At 47.6% G+C, this 18,426-nt stretch overlaps 1 pseudogene; it reads left to right on the top strand.

Annotated features, from left to right (window-relative positions):
* Positions 1 to 541: 541 nt before the first annotated feature.
* On the top strand, positions 542 to 9,738 carry LOC125133408 (glutaredoxin-1-like; annotated as a pseudogene).
* Positions 9,739 to 18,426: the final 8,688 nt, after the last annotated feature.

Here is an 18,426-nt window from a genome sequence, read left to right as displayed (position 1 = left end):
GCACCAGGCGTCTCGCCCCCTCCTCACTTCCCCAGCCAGCGCCTATGAACTTGCACCATCCTTGCTTCCTTGCCTTCCTCTCTGCAAAAGCAAGTCTTTCCTCCAGGTGAAAGCCCATCACCCATTCTGACCTCTGAAGAGCACCCTCCTCGGCCTCCTAAAGCATCCCTTCTCCTATCCAAATGCCTACTAGAAAGCCCCATACACCTGAAAATCATATCAAAGCTGGTGTTGCTGAAACTCCGCCTCTGTCCACCTGTCCTGAACAGAAACGCAGACAGAGTTTGGGGTGAAGGAGAAAAAAAATAGCTTTATTGCTTTGCCAGGCAAAGGAAGCCACAGCAGGCTAATGCCCTAAAGACTGTGTCCTCCTTTGGGAAAGAATAGGCAGCGGTTTCATAGTTTGGGAGGGGCAAACAGGGCCACAGATAAGTATGCAAAAGCCACAGCAGGCTAATGCCCTAAAGACTGTGTCCTCCTTTGGGAAAGAATAGGAAGCGGTTTCATAGTTTGGGAGGGGCAAACAGGGCCACAGATAAGTATGCGGTAAGTGCAAGCTTCAGGGATGGTGTTTAGCGGCCCCGGGACTGGTTCTGGTTGTCCTCCTTTCTGGAATGAAGAATGCTTCGTAACAGCTTTTATTTGTTGGGGGTTTTAGTCCTACAGAAGAACTCAAAGATATTGTTAAGTATATTTCTTGAGGAGGAACCAGGCCCCTGCCCCTAGGCTGCACCATTGTTTCTTGGCTGCTCCTCCCTGGTCTCTGCATCCCCTCCCCTTCCCGATTAGCAACTGTTTGAACCTGTCCTTTGGCACTCCAGGAAGGTCATAGAAGCTGCATGATGCCTATTTCAGAAAAATAAGAAATGGGGGCGTTTCCATGGTGGCTCAGCGGTACTGAACCCGGTGAGTAACCATGAAGACTCCGGTTTGATCCCTGGCCTTGTTCAGTGGGTTAAGGATCTGTGAACTGTGGTATAGGTTGCTCTGATCCCGTGTTGCTGTGTCTGTGGTGTAGGCCCGCAGCAATAGCTCTGATTCGACCCTTAGCCTGGGAACGTCCATATGCCACAGGTGCAGCCCTAAAAAGACCCCCCAAAAAGAAAAAAATTCAGAAGAAAGGCTTTTGTCTCCAGGAGCCCCAGAGGGTCCTACTCAGTTTCACTGGTTCCTTTTCTGGTTAGGTGACAAGGCCAGAGAGAAATATAGGCACACAGGGAGAAGAGGGTGTTTAAAGCCCCAAGGGAGGCATGTGTTTCTCAGGGGCACTGGAGGTACTGCCAGCTGGCCTGAGAATGAAGGGAGCAGATGACAGAGAAGGATGAAGCTGCAGGGTAAGCGCAGAGAACCTTTCAAGCCAAGATAAGGAAAGCTACTTTATGCTCAGAGCACTGGGGGCAGATTTGTATTTGAGAATCATTACAGATTGCAGAGTGAATTAAAGGGACAAACTCAGAAGATATTTAAAGACAAAACATGGCTGAAACAGCATAGGGAGTTCCCGTCATGGCCCATTGGAAACGAATCTGACTAGGAAACATGAGGTTGAGGGTTTGATCCCTGGCCTCAATCAGTGGCTTAAGGATCTGGCATTGCCATGAGCTGTGGTGTAGGTCACAGACAAGGCTTGCATCTGGTGTGGCTGTGGCTGTGGCTGTGGCGTAGGCCGGCAGCTGTAGCTCCGATTAGACCCCTAGCCTGGGAACCTCCATATGCAACAGGTGTGGCCCCTAAAAAGCAAGAAAGAAACAATATAGGCAAAAGATGGAGAGCCCTGTGTAGATTTGAGAGACGTTGAGGAGGTGGAAAAGTCCACACGGGTGAGCGATTAGGTAACTAGCACACCCCCACCCTAAAAAGACTCACTGCAAAATGAGATTACAGTCTCTCTGGTTGAGAATTTCTTTATTGGTAATTGGCAGTATTTTTCTCCCTTGCTCTTCCAGGTGGTTCACTAATAGGACCTCACTGGATAGATTAACCAGCCCCCAAAATACTGTTCATGGGTTAAGACTTGAGAGTATGAGTAGATCGATGACCCAGGCTGGTTGATCAGTTACTCCATTACAGTGGACACTTTTTAATAACTCTATCCAGTTCACCAAGATATTCCTCTTCTCAACCTGTCTATGACCTTGCCCCTGGCCATAGGTGATGGGACACAGGCTGAGTTAAAGTCTCTTTTACAAATACTTGCAAATAGTGCCCCAAGTAAGAACGGATCTCTTCAAGGGGTTGGGCCTCTAGCATGGGCACTGGAGCTGGCTGTAGCTGTGGTCCACCATGAGAGCTGAGTTGCAGAGGGAGCCAATGTTCAGAAAGCCAAAGAAGGACAAAGAAATGCCCTGGAGGGAGCAGGGAGGAAGAATGGAGAGGACACAAGCCGGAGTCGATTTCTTGAGTCTACAGCCTCCTAACGCCCAGCTTTGTCTCTGTTCTAAGGTCAGACCCACCTCTAACATTTGCAGGGCCCAGGACAGTAATATAGATAGAAACACACATTGTAGTTCCTGCTGCGGTGTAAGGAAATCAACAGCGTCTTGGGAGCCCTAGGTCTCAGGCTAGATCCCCTGGCCCAGCACAATGGGTTGAGGATCCAGCACTGCCGCAGCTGCAGGTGAGGTTGCAACGGCGGCTTGGATCTGATCCCTGACCCAGGAACTCCTTATGCAGTGGAGTGGCGAAAACAAAACAAAAAAAAGAACCACTGTCCAGTTTTCTCACTCTGTTCCCCACACGGGACCTCTAGTAGTGCCTGGAAGAGGGCTTCCTCATGAACCCTAATGCCTCCCAAGTGGGTCAGAAGAAAGGAGGCAGATTTTTTCATGGGTTCCCCCCCGCCCGTCAGTGGTAAATTATTTCGCTCAATCACTGTGACTTTCCTCTCCCACTCTCAGGCTCTATGTTATGCCATCAATTAGCTCTTTTGAGCTTAATGGGCAGCCCCAAATCCTAAAGTAGCATTTTCTTTCATTCTTGCATCTTCTGGCACCACATTTAACATCATATCAGAGTTTATGGGCCCTGCCTCCCATCTGATTTGGAAGTCCTCCAAAACGGAAGGGTGTGCAGATGCCAGGCAGCCAAAAATGTCAAATGTTCTATACTACCCAATTAATCAGACCTTAAAGCCATTTCTTTTGGAGGATGCTCTGGTCCTCTCCTTTGGGAAGCTTTGTGTATTTTCTTTGGAGAGGATCTCCAAACACATACACTTGGCTTTGGTCCTACCCATCACTCCTCTCTCCAAATCTGTACTCATATTTAGCATAGTTATGAACTGCCCTGAACCACGCAGTCAAATGCCACCATGAGCATGGTGTCCAAGGCTCCTGCTTGACCTAAGTCAGAGCCTGATGCTCAGTGGCCTGTGAGTAGAGCTAGTGAAGAGAAAACATCAGTGTATTCAGAGGTCAATAATAGCCAGTTACCAGAAGCAACCAGCCTAGCCCTGGGGAACCTACAGGCAAGTGAGATATCATCTAGCACCTGACACACCTGCTTTCTCTTTCAGAATTTACCTATGATTTTCCACTTTTGATCCAGGAACACTGCTTTTTAAATAGTGTTACATCTCACTACCAGACAGCTTGATAAATAAGACCTTCTCGCTTCTTCATTTTTCTAACATAGCACCTACTTGGATGTCCCTGAAACTGACATTGGTGTGTCATTAATTGCTAGGACAATCCTGAGCTCAGGAGTTCAGCAAAGTTACCAAAGCCCTGAACTCCTAAAAGGGGTCAAGGGGGTGCGTGATTTGCTCCCTTCGGGCTTGTAAGCTGACTCATGAATCGGCGCCCTAGGTCTGTCCTGATAACGCTAATTTAGAACCCAAGTGACTGCTGCAATCTTGCAAGAGTTTTTCGTAAATATTATGGATGTTTCTCGTTTTTCATAGTTGATGGGGGTGGGACTGGTGAATAGTAGAGATCGTCCCGTGGCCTGTTCTTACCCGTTTGTGTGGCGTTGCCTGTCATCTTCTTTTACTGACATCAAGCAAAACGACTCAAGTTGTAACGTCTCCCATGGGATCCAGGATCACTATATACTAGCCTGACTTTTTTGGATGTGACAGAAAACTAGCTTAAGCCAAATAAACCTACTGAAGTAGAGGGGCTCAAATAATGCCAGCAAGAGCCAGATTCAGTCTTGGCTCTTCCCTCTGACGTTTCCCCAGGTGGTGACAAGAAGCGCCTCTGGCGGCCCCAGGCCCACATTCCACACACGTGGCAACTCCATCTAGCAAAGCGAAAGTTTCTCCATATAGTTACAGAAACGTTCCGAGGGTTGAGACATCAGCCTAGCTTAGATCACATGCTCATCTCTGAACCAAGAGCTGCGTCCTGTTAGATGGAAATGGAATGTTCTAACTGGACAGGATTAGGTCATGTGACACCCCTGGAGGCTGAGTTTACAGTCAGGTGCATCCAAGTTACATAGATTGAGAATTGAGCAGGGCAGCTCCTCAAAGAAAATCTGGTCAGACCAAAAAAAAAAAGATTCTTTACTCTTGAAGAGCTATTGCTCACGCTTTTCCAAGGTTTTGGAGAATATGAGTGTGTGTGGGTGTGTGTATGTGAATAAATAAATACTTCCAGGTAAGTGCAAATGACCAATCGCTTTCTCCAGTAACCTCTGAACAGTAACAGAGGCTTCGAAACCAAACACCATCCCTTCAGACCGGTAGACCTACACAAGACATAAAATCTGCCGTTTATGTCCTCTGTAGTCATAGAGATTTTATGATACCTGCTCTGACATCCAATTCTGGAAACAACGGACTCCATAGGAAGTGGCTAAGCCATCTTGTATAGGGAGCACAGCGTGCTGGACTATTTTAGACTGTCTCTTCAGAGCCAGGAAACCCACATGAACCCAGACTTCACCTGGTTTTTTTATTTCACTGTCATAAAAGGGAATCCATAGGCTATGGAACCCAGAGATGATAAAGTTTTGGGGGGTTTTTCTGTCTTTTTGCCTTGTCTAGGGCCGCTCCCACAGCATATGGAGTTTCCCAGGCTAGGGGTCTAATCGGAGCTGTAGCCGCCAGCCTACGCCAGAACCACAGCAACTCGGGATCCAAGCCACGTCTGCAACCTACACCACAGCTCATGGCAATGCCGGATCCTTAACCCACTGAGCAAGACCAGGGATCGAACCTGCAACCTCATGGTTCCTAGTCGGATTCGTTAACCACTGAGCCACGACGGGAGCTCCGGAGATGATAAAGTTAGTGAGTAGGTCTTCAAAGTGATTTTTAAAATCATCGCTCTCAGACAATATAGACTTGCTGCACTATTTTCTAAAGGATCTGGATTTCCAGCTGCAATCTGCGGCTCCTTACCCTAAGCCCCGTCACAGCCAATTCGTAGAGAAACTTGTTCCTGGTTTGCTCCTTCCATGCCACCCTCTACTTGCACCTTTTGAATTTTGGGAATCCCCCAAATTAAAGCTGTAACATAGAGGACTCAGAATGGAAACCAGGAGGACGGGAACTTTGGGCTCTTCCTCACCTTGATTTTCCTGCAGCTTCCACGCCTGGATGAGCACAGGACACCCCTACACACTTCCCACAAACGTTTTCTTTTTTGGCCACCGGCGGTATATGGAAATTCCTGGGCCAGGGATCAAAACCATGCCACAGCAGGGACCCAAGCCGCTGCAGTGACAATGCCAGATCCTTAACCCGTTGTGCCACAAGAGAACTCCAGTAAACACTTGAAAGAGTCTGAACTTGATCCCTATAATGTACCTACCTTTCCTGAGCACTGCCAGGGTCCAACATATAACCACAGTTTTAAGAGGGTTTTTTGGTTTGTTGGTTTTGCCTTTTCTAGGGCCGCTCCCATGGTATATGGAGGTTCCCAGGCTAGGGGTATAATCAGAGTGGAGCTGTAGCCACCAGCCTACACCACAGCCGCAGCAACTCCAGGTCTAAGCGGTGTCTGCGACCTACACCACAGCGTACGGCAACGCCGGATCCTTAACCCACTGAGCAAGGCCAGGGATCGAACCCACAACCTCATGGTTCCTAGTCGGATTCGTTAACTACTGCACCACGACGGGAACTCCTTAATTGGTTTTTCACCTCACTGCTTCTACCGTCTCCGCGAGACCCGTAGGAAACTCAAGCCTCACTTGTGAATTCACTATCAAGCTGTGCTTAGTGCTTGGTGTTCGCTTGGCTGCTTCTCCCTCCACAAGACAAAGATGGGCTCTTTGCCTGGCTGGCTCCTCTTGGGGGGTCAAAGACTGTTCAAACTCCAGGTCCATCTCCACTCCCTTGTTCTCTGATGGGCTTCACCCTTAGGAATGCTGTAGCTGGGATTTCTTCTTGGCCGGGAGCTGTCTCACTTCCCACTTCCTCCAGTGCTCTGCCTTTCAGGGGCTCAGAAGTCCTCACCCTCATAGCTCTTTCCCCAAAAACCTACGTGATCATTATTAGGGCTTTCATCTGTACCATAAAGTCCTCAGGTGTAGTAGTCATTGGAGTCCTTGCTGTGTATCTGCAGTCATCTCAGTTGATGGAGTTTCCTTCACTCGAGGACTTGAGTTGCCTTCCTTCCTCCTTTTCCTGTGCTTATTTCCATAAGTGGAAGAACCTAAAAGACTGCTCTGGATCTGGCAGCTGAAATTTTCCCCAAAGCCCTACCTCAGGGTAGCCCTAGTCCTGGCCTGTTATATGGCAGATTTGATTCATGCTGTTTAGAGCTTTGGCTCCTGTTTCTTCTGCCTCCCAGAAGTGTGTCTCCAGCATCAGTTCAAAAGTAGCCATCTTTTCTCACACCCACTGATACAGCAGAGAAAAAAAATCTGAATCACCCTATAGTTATAAACCCTCCCAGTTGCTAAAGTGGTCATAGCATCTGGCACGTAGCCACCTGACACTGAGGCCTTGGTAGCCTTGGCGACTCCCTTTGTCAGATTCAGAGGTTCTGCTATCGTTGCTCCACTGCTGGTATCCTCCACTCATAGTATCGCATTACAGGACCCAACCAAGAGCCCACTTTCCTCATGCCAGGGGTGGCCGTCCTCTAAAATACTCTCAACTTTTGGAGCCTCATACATCTCTAACTGAATGGCCTTTCCTTCCATCTGTCCCCAGTAGCTGGGCCAATGATTCTGGGGGCAGCTGGAGCTATCTGTTTTCATGTAGGAGAATTTCTGACCATTTCTAATGCTGAAACTCTGTTTCCTGGTGTCTCCCTGGGACTGCAGATGAGTCGACGTCTTTAGAAACTTGAGTAAGACTGGATTCTTTTCCCTCCTGAAGATCTTGATGGGCCCTCTTTCTCTCTCCAGGAACCTAACAGAAGTTTCCACAGCCTCTTCAATTTTCAGGCTTTTCACAGTTCTTTTGAATCCCACAATTCATAGAGATTTCTAGAAGGCTACATCACACACACATTTCCCAACGTTATCTTGGTCGTTGCTCTAAACATTGATTAGCTTTATTTCTAGAATTAGTGATGAGTTTATGGTACAGTTAAAAACTTCAACAAAATTTATAAAAATTCCAAGTGGAACCCCCCAAAATATAACCCACATATCCCTAGCCTCATTTGCCTCCAACTACCAAATGATATTATATTATTTAATAATCTTTTATACCTAAGTTATTCTAGCATGAATACCCACTTCCCTACCTGAAGAAATTAACTGCACCTTAGCTCTTTGGGAGACTGTCTCTGGGGCCTCTCAAGTCCTCAAGAATAAGTTCTTCAAAGGCTGGTCATCTTGTCATTATATGACCCTTTTAGTTTGTGTCAGGTGACTCTCAGGAGTTTTAATTGGGCCAGGGGATTTGCCCGAAGCCACAGATGTTTCAGCATCCTTTCAGCACCTTCGTACGGAGTTGTCAACTCTGCTACCATCCAACTTTGATCCAAGATTTTCACCAAAACATTAGTTGGGGCTTTTAAATATCTCATAACCCAGAATGTGTTCAACACAACAGAACATTTATTAGATACAGAATTGTTCTAAGAGAATTCACCTTTAGGAATTTTATTTACAATGTGAGATTGCATAGTGTGATATTACCAAAAGGGGAGACAAATAGGTCAGTGGAACAGAATAGAGGGCCTGGAAATAGTGCCATATATAATATCCTTCATTGATTTTTTTTGTGGGGGTCATGCCCACACATGCAGAAGTTCTCAGGCTAGGAATCAAACCTGTGCCACCGCAGCTATCCAAGCCACAGCAGTGACAATGCCAAGTCCTTAACCTTCTCAGCCACCAGGGCCATTGATTGATTTTTGACAGAAGTGCAAAGGCCGTTCAATGGGGAAAGGATAGTCTTTTCCACAGATGGTGTTGAAACAATTAAAGGCCTACATGTGAAAAAAGGAAAAAAAAGTTTTATAGGCCTCAATGTAAAACCTATAAAACTTCCAGAAGAAAACCCAAGAGAAAAATGTTGTGACTTTTGGTTAGGCTAACTTAGGTTAAAAGAAAAAAGGAGGAGTTCCCGTTGTGGCTCAGTGGTTAACGAATCTGACTAGGAACCATGAGGTTGCAGGTTCGATCCCTGGCCTTGCTCAGTGGGTTAAGGATCCGGCGTTGCCCTGAGCTGTGATGTAGGTTGCAGACACAGCTTGGATCCCATGTCGCTGTGGCTCTGGCGTAGGCCAGCAGCTACATCTCTGATTAGACCCCTAACCTGGGAACCTCCATATGCTGTGGGTGCGGCCCTGGAAAAGGCAAAAAGACCAAAAAAAAAAAAAAAAAAAGAAAGAAAAAGAAAAAGAAAGAAAGAGAAAAGGAGCAATCCATAGGGTTCCTGTGTGGCTCAGAGGGTTAGGCATCCAGCACTGTCACTGCAGTGGCTCAGGTCACTGCTGTGGTGCAGGTTCAGTCCCTAGCCAGGGAACTTTTGTGTGCTACAGGGGTGGCCAAAAGCAATCCATAAAATAAAACAAAGATAAACTGGACTTCCTCAAAATTAAAAACATCTGCTTGTGAAAGATCCTGTTAAGAGAGTTTAAAAAAAAAGGTATAGACTAAGAGCAAGTATTTACAAATCACATAGCCCACAAAGGACCTGCATCCAGTATACATAAAGAACTCAGTAATAAGAAAACAAATCACTTCATCAAAAGATAGGAACACTTCACCAAAGAAAACTTACAGATAGCACTTTAAAAGATGCTTAGGCGTTCCCACTGTGGCATAGCAGATTAAAGATCCAGCATCGCCACAGCTGTGGCATAGGTTGCAGCTGCGGCTCAAATTCAATCCTCGGCCCTGGATCTTCCATATGCTTTGGGTGCAGCCAAAAAGAAAAAAAAGAAAAAAAGATGCTTAGCACCATTAATCATTAATGAAATGCAAATTAAAACCACAATGAGGTTTTACACCTGAGCAATACCTGCAATTGAGGTTTCCTCTGGGAGGCAGCCGCCCGTCAGCCTGGCTCAAGCGTTTGTGAGCAGCAAAACGCAGCCTGGGAAGGCGGTGGTGTTCATCGAGCCCACTTGCCCTACTGCAGAGGGACCCAGGAGCTCCCCAGCCAACTGCCCTTCAAAGAAGGGCTTTTGGAACGTGTCAATATCACAGCCACCAGTGATTCAACGAGATTCAAGATTACCTGCAACAGCTCATGGGAGCCAGAACGGTACCTGGGGTCTTTATTGGTAAAGAGTGCGTAGGTGGCTGCACCAATCTAGTAAGCATGCTCAAGAGAGAGGGGAGCTGTTGACTCCGCTAAAGCAAATTGGAGCTCTGAAATAATTACAGAGTAGACCCCAAGCTGATAGCCTCCTCGAGAGCTGGATGGCATTGCAGATAATGACAGCACTTCCTGGTGGATGGACCCAGGGCTACCTTCATCCAGCTGCAGCAACTGAAACATATTAACCCAAATAATGGAGGTGGGTGGATTTGGGGGGACAAAACCAGATTTTTCTTCTGACTCCGTATTAAAAGTGGATCAACTTGCTCCCCGCCTCCAAAAAAAAACCCCGCAATGAAACACCTATTAGTATGGCTAAAAAACAAGTCCTGACAATACCCAGTCTTGGTGAGAATGTGAAGCAAATAGAACTTTCATACACGGCTGGTGCAAATTTAAAATGGTACAGCTACTTTGGCAATTTATTACAAAGTTAAACTTACTTTATTATTATTATTTGTCTTTTTGTCTTTCCTAGGGCCACACCCGCGGCATATGGAGGTTCCCAGGCCAGGGGTCTAATCAGAGCTACAGCCGCCAGCCTACACCGCAGCCACAGCAACACAGGATCTGAGCTGCATCTGCGACCTACACCACAGCTCACGGCAACGCCGGCTCCTTAACCCACTGAGCAAGGCCAGGGATCAAACCTGCAACCTCATGGTTCCTAGTGGGATTTGTTAACCGCTGAGCCACAATGGGAACTCCCTTCTTCTTTTTTTCTTTTTTTTTTTTTTTAATTTTGCTTTTTAGGACCACACCCGAGGCTCATGGAAGTTCCCAGGCTAGAGATGGAATCTGAGCTGCATCTGCCTGCCTACACCATAGCCACAGCAATGCCAGATCCAAGTCGAGTCTGCAACCTATACCACAGTTCACAGCAATGCCGGATCCTTAACCCACTCAGCAAGGCCGGGGGTCAAACCCACATCCTCATGGACACTAGTTGGATTCCTTTCCACTGTACCACAAGAAACTCCAAGATTTATTTTCAGACAAAAACTTACACATAGGGAGTTCCCTTTTGGCACAGCTGGTTAAGGATCCAGCATTGTCACTGCAGCAGCTCAGATTGCTGCTGTGACTTGAGTCCAATCCCTGACCTGGGAACGTCCACGTGCCGCAGGTGCAGTCAAACAAACAAACAAACAAAAACAGCATACAAATATTGAAAGCAATTTCATCCATAATCACAGAAAAACCTGGAAATAACACAAATATATTTTAACTGGTAAATGGATAAACTGTACTATATCCATATAATTGAATCCTACTCAGCAATAAAAAGAAATGAATTAGAAATTCCCGTCACGGCTCAGTGGTTAACGAATCTGACTAGGAACCATGAGGTTGCAAGTTCGCTCCCTGGCCTTGCTCAGTGGGTTAAGGAGCCGGCGTTGCTGTGAGCTGTGGTGTAGGTTGCAGACACAGCTCGGATCCCACATCGCTGTGGCTCTGGCATAGGCCAGCGGCTACAGCTCTGATTAGACCCCTAGCCTGGGAACCTCCATATGCTGCGGGAGCCGCCCAAGAAATGGCAAAAAGACAAAAAAAAAGTATAGAAACAGAAAACAGTGATTGCCAGGGATCGGGGTGGAAGGAGGTGCTGACTACGAAGGTGTAGCCTGAGGGACTTTCTTAGGATAATGGAACTGTTTTGTCTCTTGATTGTCATCGTGCTGAGATGACTGTATGCAGTTGTCTAAACAGTTGTTCTCCACAGAAGGCAATTCTGTTCCCTAGAGGATATCAGTCAAGGTCTGGAGACGTTTTTGGTGGCCACAAGGCAAACGGAGAGGAGGTGCTATTGGCATCTAATGGGTAGAGGCCAGGGATGCTGCTGAACATTTTACAATGCAACAGGACAGCCCACAGCAAAGAACTATCTGCCTCGAAATGTCAACAGTACTAAGGTTGAGAAACCCTGGTCTAAACCAAAGGTCGGAAAACTATAGCCCAAAGGCCAAAGTCAGCCTATAACCTATCATTATCTTGGCCACAAGCTAAGAATGTTTCTTAGATTTTTTTCATGATTGCAGAAACAAAAATCGAAAGAATATATTTCATGAAAATTACACAAATTTAAATTTCGGTATCCATAAATAAAGTCAAGCTCATCCACTTATGTGTTGTCTGTGGATATTCTGGTGCTCCAAAGGCAGAAGTGAGTATTTATGACAGACTGTATGTCCACAAAGCCTAAAATATTTCCTCTCTAGGAGTTCCCGTCATGGCGCAGTGGTTAACAAATCCCACCAGGAACCATGAGGTTGCAGGTTCGATCCCTGGCCTTGTTCAGTGGGTTAAGGATCCAGCGTTGCCATACGCTGTGGTGTAGGTCACAGATGTGGCTCAGATCCCGCGTTGCTGTGGCTGTGGTGTAGGCTGGCGGCTACAGCTCTGATTAGACCCCTAGCCTGGGAACCTCCATATGCCGTGGGTATGGCCCTAGAAAAGACACACACACACACAAAACATTTCCTATCTAGCTCTTTACAATTAAGTCTAAACCCATAGAAACATACACAAAAAATAGTACATTTTAATTATGTAAAAAATGTGTTTTTTTGGTCATTTTAGTGCTACACCCGAGGCATATGGAAGTTCCCAGCTAGGGGTCAAATCCAAGCTGCAACTCCCGGCCTATGCCACAGCCACACCAATGCCAAATCCAACCTCTTAACCCATTTTGATCGAGGCCAGGGATCAAACCTGCATCCTCAGGGAGACTAGTCGGGTTCATTACCACTGAGCCACAACAGGAACTCCTACTTATGTAAAATTTTTAAGGTGAATTTTTAAATGCGAAATTACAGATGCCTACACTGAATGACTATGAAATGTGCGAAAACACACTCATTTCTGTAACTGTGCTTGTCTTTTCTGGTTTTCTTTCTAGAAGGTAAATGGTAAATAGTAGGAATTCATCACTGGATGGGTTCTGATGTGAGAATTTCCTGTTTAAAAAAAAAAAAAACCATATGCAACATCTCTGACCGTGAAGAATCGCATTCAATCTCCTGGACACAGAAACAGTTCTCCAGAGGAGACATCTGTGGTGAAGCAGCTAATACCCCGTGCACTTGTCATCAGATCAGTAACGGGGTCTGACTGGGTGTCTCTGGCCGTGACTGCCCCTGGACTGAATGGGGCCTTTATCACACTGTCTTGGGCAAACCAGCTGACCATCAAGCACATGGGCCCAAGAGCCTGTCCATTAGCTCCTGTCCATTAGCCCCTGTCCAAACACCCTGGCCCTAGTCCTGCAGTCGTGTTATCAGTCCCCGCCAGACCCTGCGAGCGTGATCAGGCATGAGCTCCCTGTCCCCTGCTATCCCTCAGCTCCACTGGGACAAACTGTCAGTTAATTGGCTAATGTGGGTAAAAATGCTCGAAGCAAGAAATGCTCAGCTGGGCATGATTCTGACAATCACTTGCTGGGCCCCCTCCCTCCAGCTCCCTCCACCCCAAAGTCAGCCCACAGGACTCCTCCCTGAATGTCCACAGGAGGTGGCTGAGCAGGCATTCATGTTCAAGGCCTGAGGCCCCCCACCCCACACCCCCCAGCCTCCTAAATTTTTTTTTTGTCTTTTTGTCTTTTTGTTGTTGTTTTTGTTGTTGTTGTTGCTATTTCTTGGGCCGCCCCTGCAGCATATGGAGGTTCCCAGGCTAGGGGTTGAATCGGAGCTGTAGCCACCGGCCTACGCCAGAGCCACAGCAATGCGGGATCCAAGCCGCGTCTGCAACCTACACCACAGCTCACGGCAACGCCAGATCGTCAACCCACTGAGCAAGGGCAGGGACCGAACCCGCAACCTCATGGTTCCTAGTCGGATTCGTTAACCACTGCGCCACGACGGGAACTCCTTTTTTTTTTTTTTTTGTCTTTTTTCTTTTCTAGGGCCGATCCTGCGGCATATGGAGGTTCCCAGGCTAGGGGTCCAATCGGAGCTGTAGCCCGGCCTATGCCAGAGCCAGAGCAGCACGGGATCCGAGCCGCATCTGCAACTTACACCACAGCTCACGGCAATGCCAAATCCTTAACCCACTGAGCAAGGGCAGGGACCAAACCCGCAACCTCATGGTTCTTTGTCAGATTCGTTAACCACTGAGCCACGATGGGAACTCCTAAATTTGAAGCTATGGATTCAGCCAACTAGTATCATAAATCCTGAAGCCCAGGGTCCTGATTGGCTTTCTTCTTCTTTTTTAATTTTATTTTTATTTATTTATTTTGTCTTTTTAGGGCCGAACCTGTGGCATATGGAAGTTCCCAGGCCAGGGGTTGAATCGGAGTTGTAGCTGCCAGCCTACGCCACAGTCACAGCAATCCTGGATCCTTAACCCACTGAGCGAGGCCAGGGATCAGACCTACGTCCTCATGAATGCTAGTCAGATTCGTTAACCACTGAGCCACAACAGGAACTCCTCCAGCTTTCTTCTTTTAAAGGACTTGGTAGCATGGCAAATCTGGGTTCCCTTAAATTATCAAATTTTGGATCATCTTTGACTTCTTTCTTCAGCTAGACAGGCCAGTTAGAAAGTCAAAACAGCCTTTTGAAAAGATTATGTGAGACTCAGAGCATTATTCGCTCCAGGTTTACACAGCTTTAAACCTGACATCCCCAGGGCCAAAATTCAGTTCTCCATCTCTCAGTTCAAGCCACTCTGGGAGCCAGGAGAAATCCCTGTTCAGAAAGTTGATCCCTGCGGGACAGAGTGATGGCTAGAGAAGCCAAAGCCGCTGAAGTTTCGTGCAGTTATCAAACGCCAAAGTAGGAAGGTGCCCAAGGCAGACACATGCTACTCCTGTCCATCTCCCCTCTCCGAAAGGTATTTCCGTAGAGGGAGACTGAAAATAGCTGACCTCGATCTCCCAAAGCCTCATTTCAGAAGAGTTGAGAGTCGTTTCATTGTAGCCGTATTTGGGAAATTCCTTTATGTTCCCTGATGATCCTTAGAAAGCAGTGAGAGGAGTTCCCACTGTGGTGCTGTGGGTTAAGAATCCAAATGCATGGCGCAGTGGTTAACGAATCCGACTAGGAACCATGAGGTTGCGGGTTTGGTCCCTGCCCTTGCTCAGTGGGTTAACGATCCGGCGTTGCCGTGGGCTGTGGTGTAGGTTGCAGACGCGGCTCGGATCCCGAGTTGCTGTGGCTCTGGCGTAGGCCGGCGGCTACAGCTCCAATTGGACCCCTAGCCTGGGAACCTCCATATGCCACGGGTACGGCCCTAAAAAAAATGCAAAAAAAAAAAAAAGAATCCAAATTCAGGAGTTCCCATCAGGGCTCCGTGGTTAACGAATATGACTAAGATTGAACAAGGCAGGTTCCATCCCTGGCCTAGTTCAGTGGGTTAAGGATCTGGCGTTGCTGTGAGCTGTGGTGTAGGTCACAGATGCAGCTCAGATCCTGCACTCCTGTGGCGTAGGCCGGCGGCTACAGCTCTGATTGGACCCCTAGCCTGGGAAGCTCCATATGCCATGGGTGAGGCCAAAAAAAAAAAAGAAGAAGAAGAAAAGAAAAGAATCCCACTGCAGTGGCTCCAGTCGCTGCAGAGGTGCAGGTTTGATCCTTGGCTTGGCACAGTGGGTTAAAGGATCCAGCGTTGCCCTAGGTGTGCCATAGGTCACGACTGCAGCTCAGATCTGATCCCTGGCCCAGGAACTGCCACATGCCAAGGGCACAGCCAATTAAAATAATAATAATAATAAATAAAAACACTTGATGAATGACGGATGAATGTTAGCAACTTTTTTGTGTGTCTTAAAACTTTTCCCCAATTACCACAGAAAGATCAGCTTTTCTTATAATGGTTAGTCCTCCCTTAGAAAGAATCCACTTCACCTCAGGGTTTTTTTAAGTAAAACAAAATCTGGGAACAGGACATAAACTTGTGCTGAACCCTGATACAAAGATAAATAGGCAGTGGGATTCCAGCTGCCAGTGAAGTGCCAGCACAGAAGGGATGCTCAGGCTGGCAGATGCCAGAGACTAAGGCAGAAGTGCCTCTGTTTCAGGCCTGAAATGCCTGCAGGAATTCCAACCCACCTCTTTTTGGGCTCTGTGGACACATTCTGCCTAGAGGCCCCCTCAGATGACAAGGGCTCCCTCAAGGCAGACAATGCTGATTGCCAATGATCTCTGGCTGGCTTCGAAGGCAGAGAACAAGAATCTGCTTCTATGACAACATGAATGGCACCACCTCCAGGAAGCTTTCCCTGCTTCCTTTCCCAATCCCCATTACCCCCTCTCCCCACAGAGCCATTGCTCTGATGCTTTCCCTGGCCCCCTTAGAGCAAATGTTACCATTGATGCTGTGGCACCTGGTACTGGGAGAAGACATCACCCAGCCTTTTGTTTACTTCGAGACTCTGCCACTTGATTCCTGAGCCTCGGGTTCCTGAGCTGTCAAACGGACACAGTAATCACAGCACAGAGCACCGGCTGCCTCCAGGGATTCTCTTTGCGAACAATCCGACAACTCAGCCCTCCTATGAGATGACTGTGCCCAAAGAAACCACCTATGGGCCCAGAACCAGACAGGAACACCCACCAGGCCGGGCCCAGAGAAGGCAGCCCTCTACCCCCACCCCAGCCTCCCCACCCAGACCTCCAGCCAGCTGCATCCAGAAAACAGTCAACAGTGCTAATAACACCCCTCCCATGTTACAGACACACCACCTGCAGGTGGGATGACAAGACCTCAGGTACGGAGGGTCTGTCCGGGGGTGGTCACAGGCATGTCCACAATGGAACTCAGCTTTCCCTCAAATGAGTTACTCTTCTTTTTTTTCTTTTTGTCTTTTGTTAGGGCCGCACCCGCAGCATATGGAGGTTCCCAGGCTAGGGGTCCAATTGGAGCTACAGCTGCTGGCCTACACCACAGCTCTCAGCAACTCTGGATCCTTAACCCACTGAGCGAGGCCAGGGATCGAACCCGCAACCTCATGGTTCCTAGTCGGATTTGTTTCTGCTGCGCCACGATGGGAACTCCAAGTTGCTCTTCTTGATCCCAGTCTCAGAGACTAGCAGCACCCCAGGGACCCAAGTTGGAAATCAAGATGTGCCTCCCATTCAATCTCTCACTGAGTCCTGCCCCTCCTCCCTCTCCCAAATCCATCCATTGGGTGGCTGCCGCATTGTTTGTGCCATTAGCCTCCTCCTCACAGGTCTCCCCGCCCCTACACTGCCCCACAGGGAGCCTGTCTCCTCCTGCCTCTGCTGAAAACCCCCTTAACAGCTCTCAGAAAGAAAATCAGCTGCAGTAACTCTGAGCCCCCATTTTATCCCAGTCTGCTCCCAGCTTACCTTTTTTTTTTTTTTTTTGGCCTGTGGAAGTACCCAGGCTAGGGGTCAAATCGCAGCTGGAGCCACCAGCCTATACCACAGCCACAGCAATGCAGGATCCAAGCCGCATCTGTAATATACACCACAGCTCACGGCAACACTGGATCCTTAACCCACTGAGCGAAGCCAGGGATGGAAGCCACATCCTCATGGACAATAGTCGGATTTGTTTCTTCTGTGCCACAAGGGGAACTCCCAATTTTCCTTTCTAATGTCATCTCTCTCTACTCCCTGCCTCATGCCTTCTTTCGCTCAAATTTACTGTCCTGTTTCTCACCTGCCTGTTTTTACTCATGCCATCCCCTCTGTCATTAAAATCCTTCTCAGAGTTCAAGTTGTGGCTCAGTGGAAACAAATCTGACTAATATCCAGGAGGACACAGGTTCAATCCTTAGTCTTGCTCAGTGGGTTAAGGATCTAGCTTTGTTGTCAGCTGTAGATCCCTAGGTCCAGCTCGGATCCCTGATTGCTGTGGCTCTGGCATAGGCCAGTAGCTACAGCTCTGATTTGACCTTTTTTTTTTTTTTGGTCTTTTTGCCATTTCTTGGGCTGCTCTCGTGGCATATGGAGGTTCCCAGGCTAGGGGTCTAATCGGATCTGTAGCCGCCAGCCCACACCAGAGCCACAGCAACACGGGATCTGATGGGCATCTGCGACCTACACCACAGCTCACGGCAACGCCAGATGCTTAACCCACTGAGCAAGGCCAGGGATCAAACCCACAACCTCATGGTTCCTAGTCGGATTCGTTAACCACTGCGCCACGATGGGAACCCCCAGCCTGGGGGCTTCTATATGCCGTGGTTGCAGCCCTAAAAAGACACAAAAATAATAAAATAAAATAAAATCCTTCTCTTCTTCCTCTTCCATTGACTAGCTGCTACTCATATGCTAAGATTCAGCACAGATTTCCACCCTCCCAGCAGACTTTTGCTCCCCATCCCCCGCCTCCATGCCCAAACTAGGCTAAGCATTCTCAGTGCTACCACTTGCTGAACGCATTCCAAGCACTTTTGCTGTCTTAACTCATTTAATCCTCACGACAAACCCTGGGCCTAGATCTCCTATTATTCTTGTCTTACAGATAAAAACAATGAGGCTTGTAGAATGTAAAGCAAATTTTCCAAGACCAAACAGTAAGTGGCTTAGCAGTGCTGAACACCAGCTTTATTCACCTTTTTTTTTTTTTTTAAATAGCAAGCGCTAAGGAGGTCCCTGGTGGCCTAGCAGTGAAGAATCTGGTGTTGTCACTGCTATGGCTTGGGTCATTGCTGTGGCATGGATTTGATCCCTGGCCCGGGAACTTCAGCGTGCCACTAGGAGAGGCAAAAAAGTCAATCAATTAATGAGTTATTTAATTTAAAAATAGACGTATTGTCTTTTTTCTGATTATAAAAG

The sequence above is a fragment of the Phacochoerus africanus genome, chromosome 8 (genome assembly GCF_016906955.1).
Source record: "Phacochoerus africanus isolate WHEZ1 chromosome 8, ROS_Pafr_v1, whole genome shotgun sequence".
NCBI lineage: Eukaryota > Metazoa > Chordata > Mammalia > Artiodactyla > Suidae > Phacochoerus > Phacochoerus africanus.
Note: the sequence above shows the minus strand (reverse complement) of the source record. Positions and strands in the feature narration are given on the sequence as shown.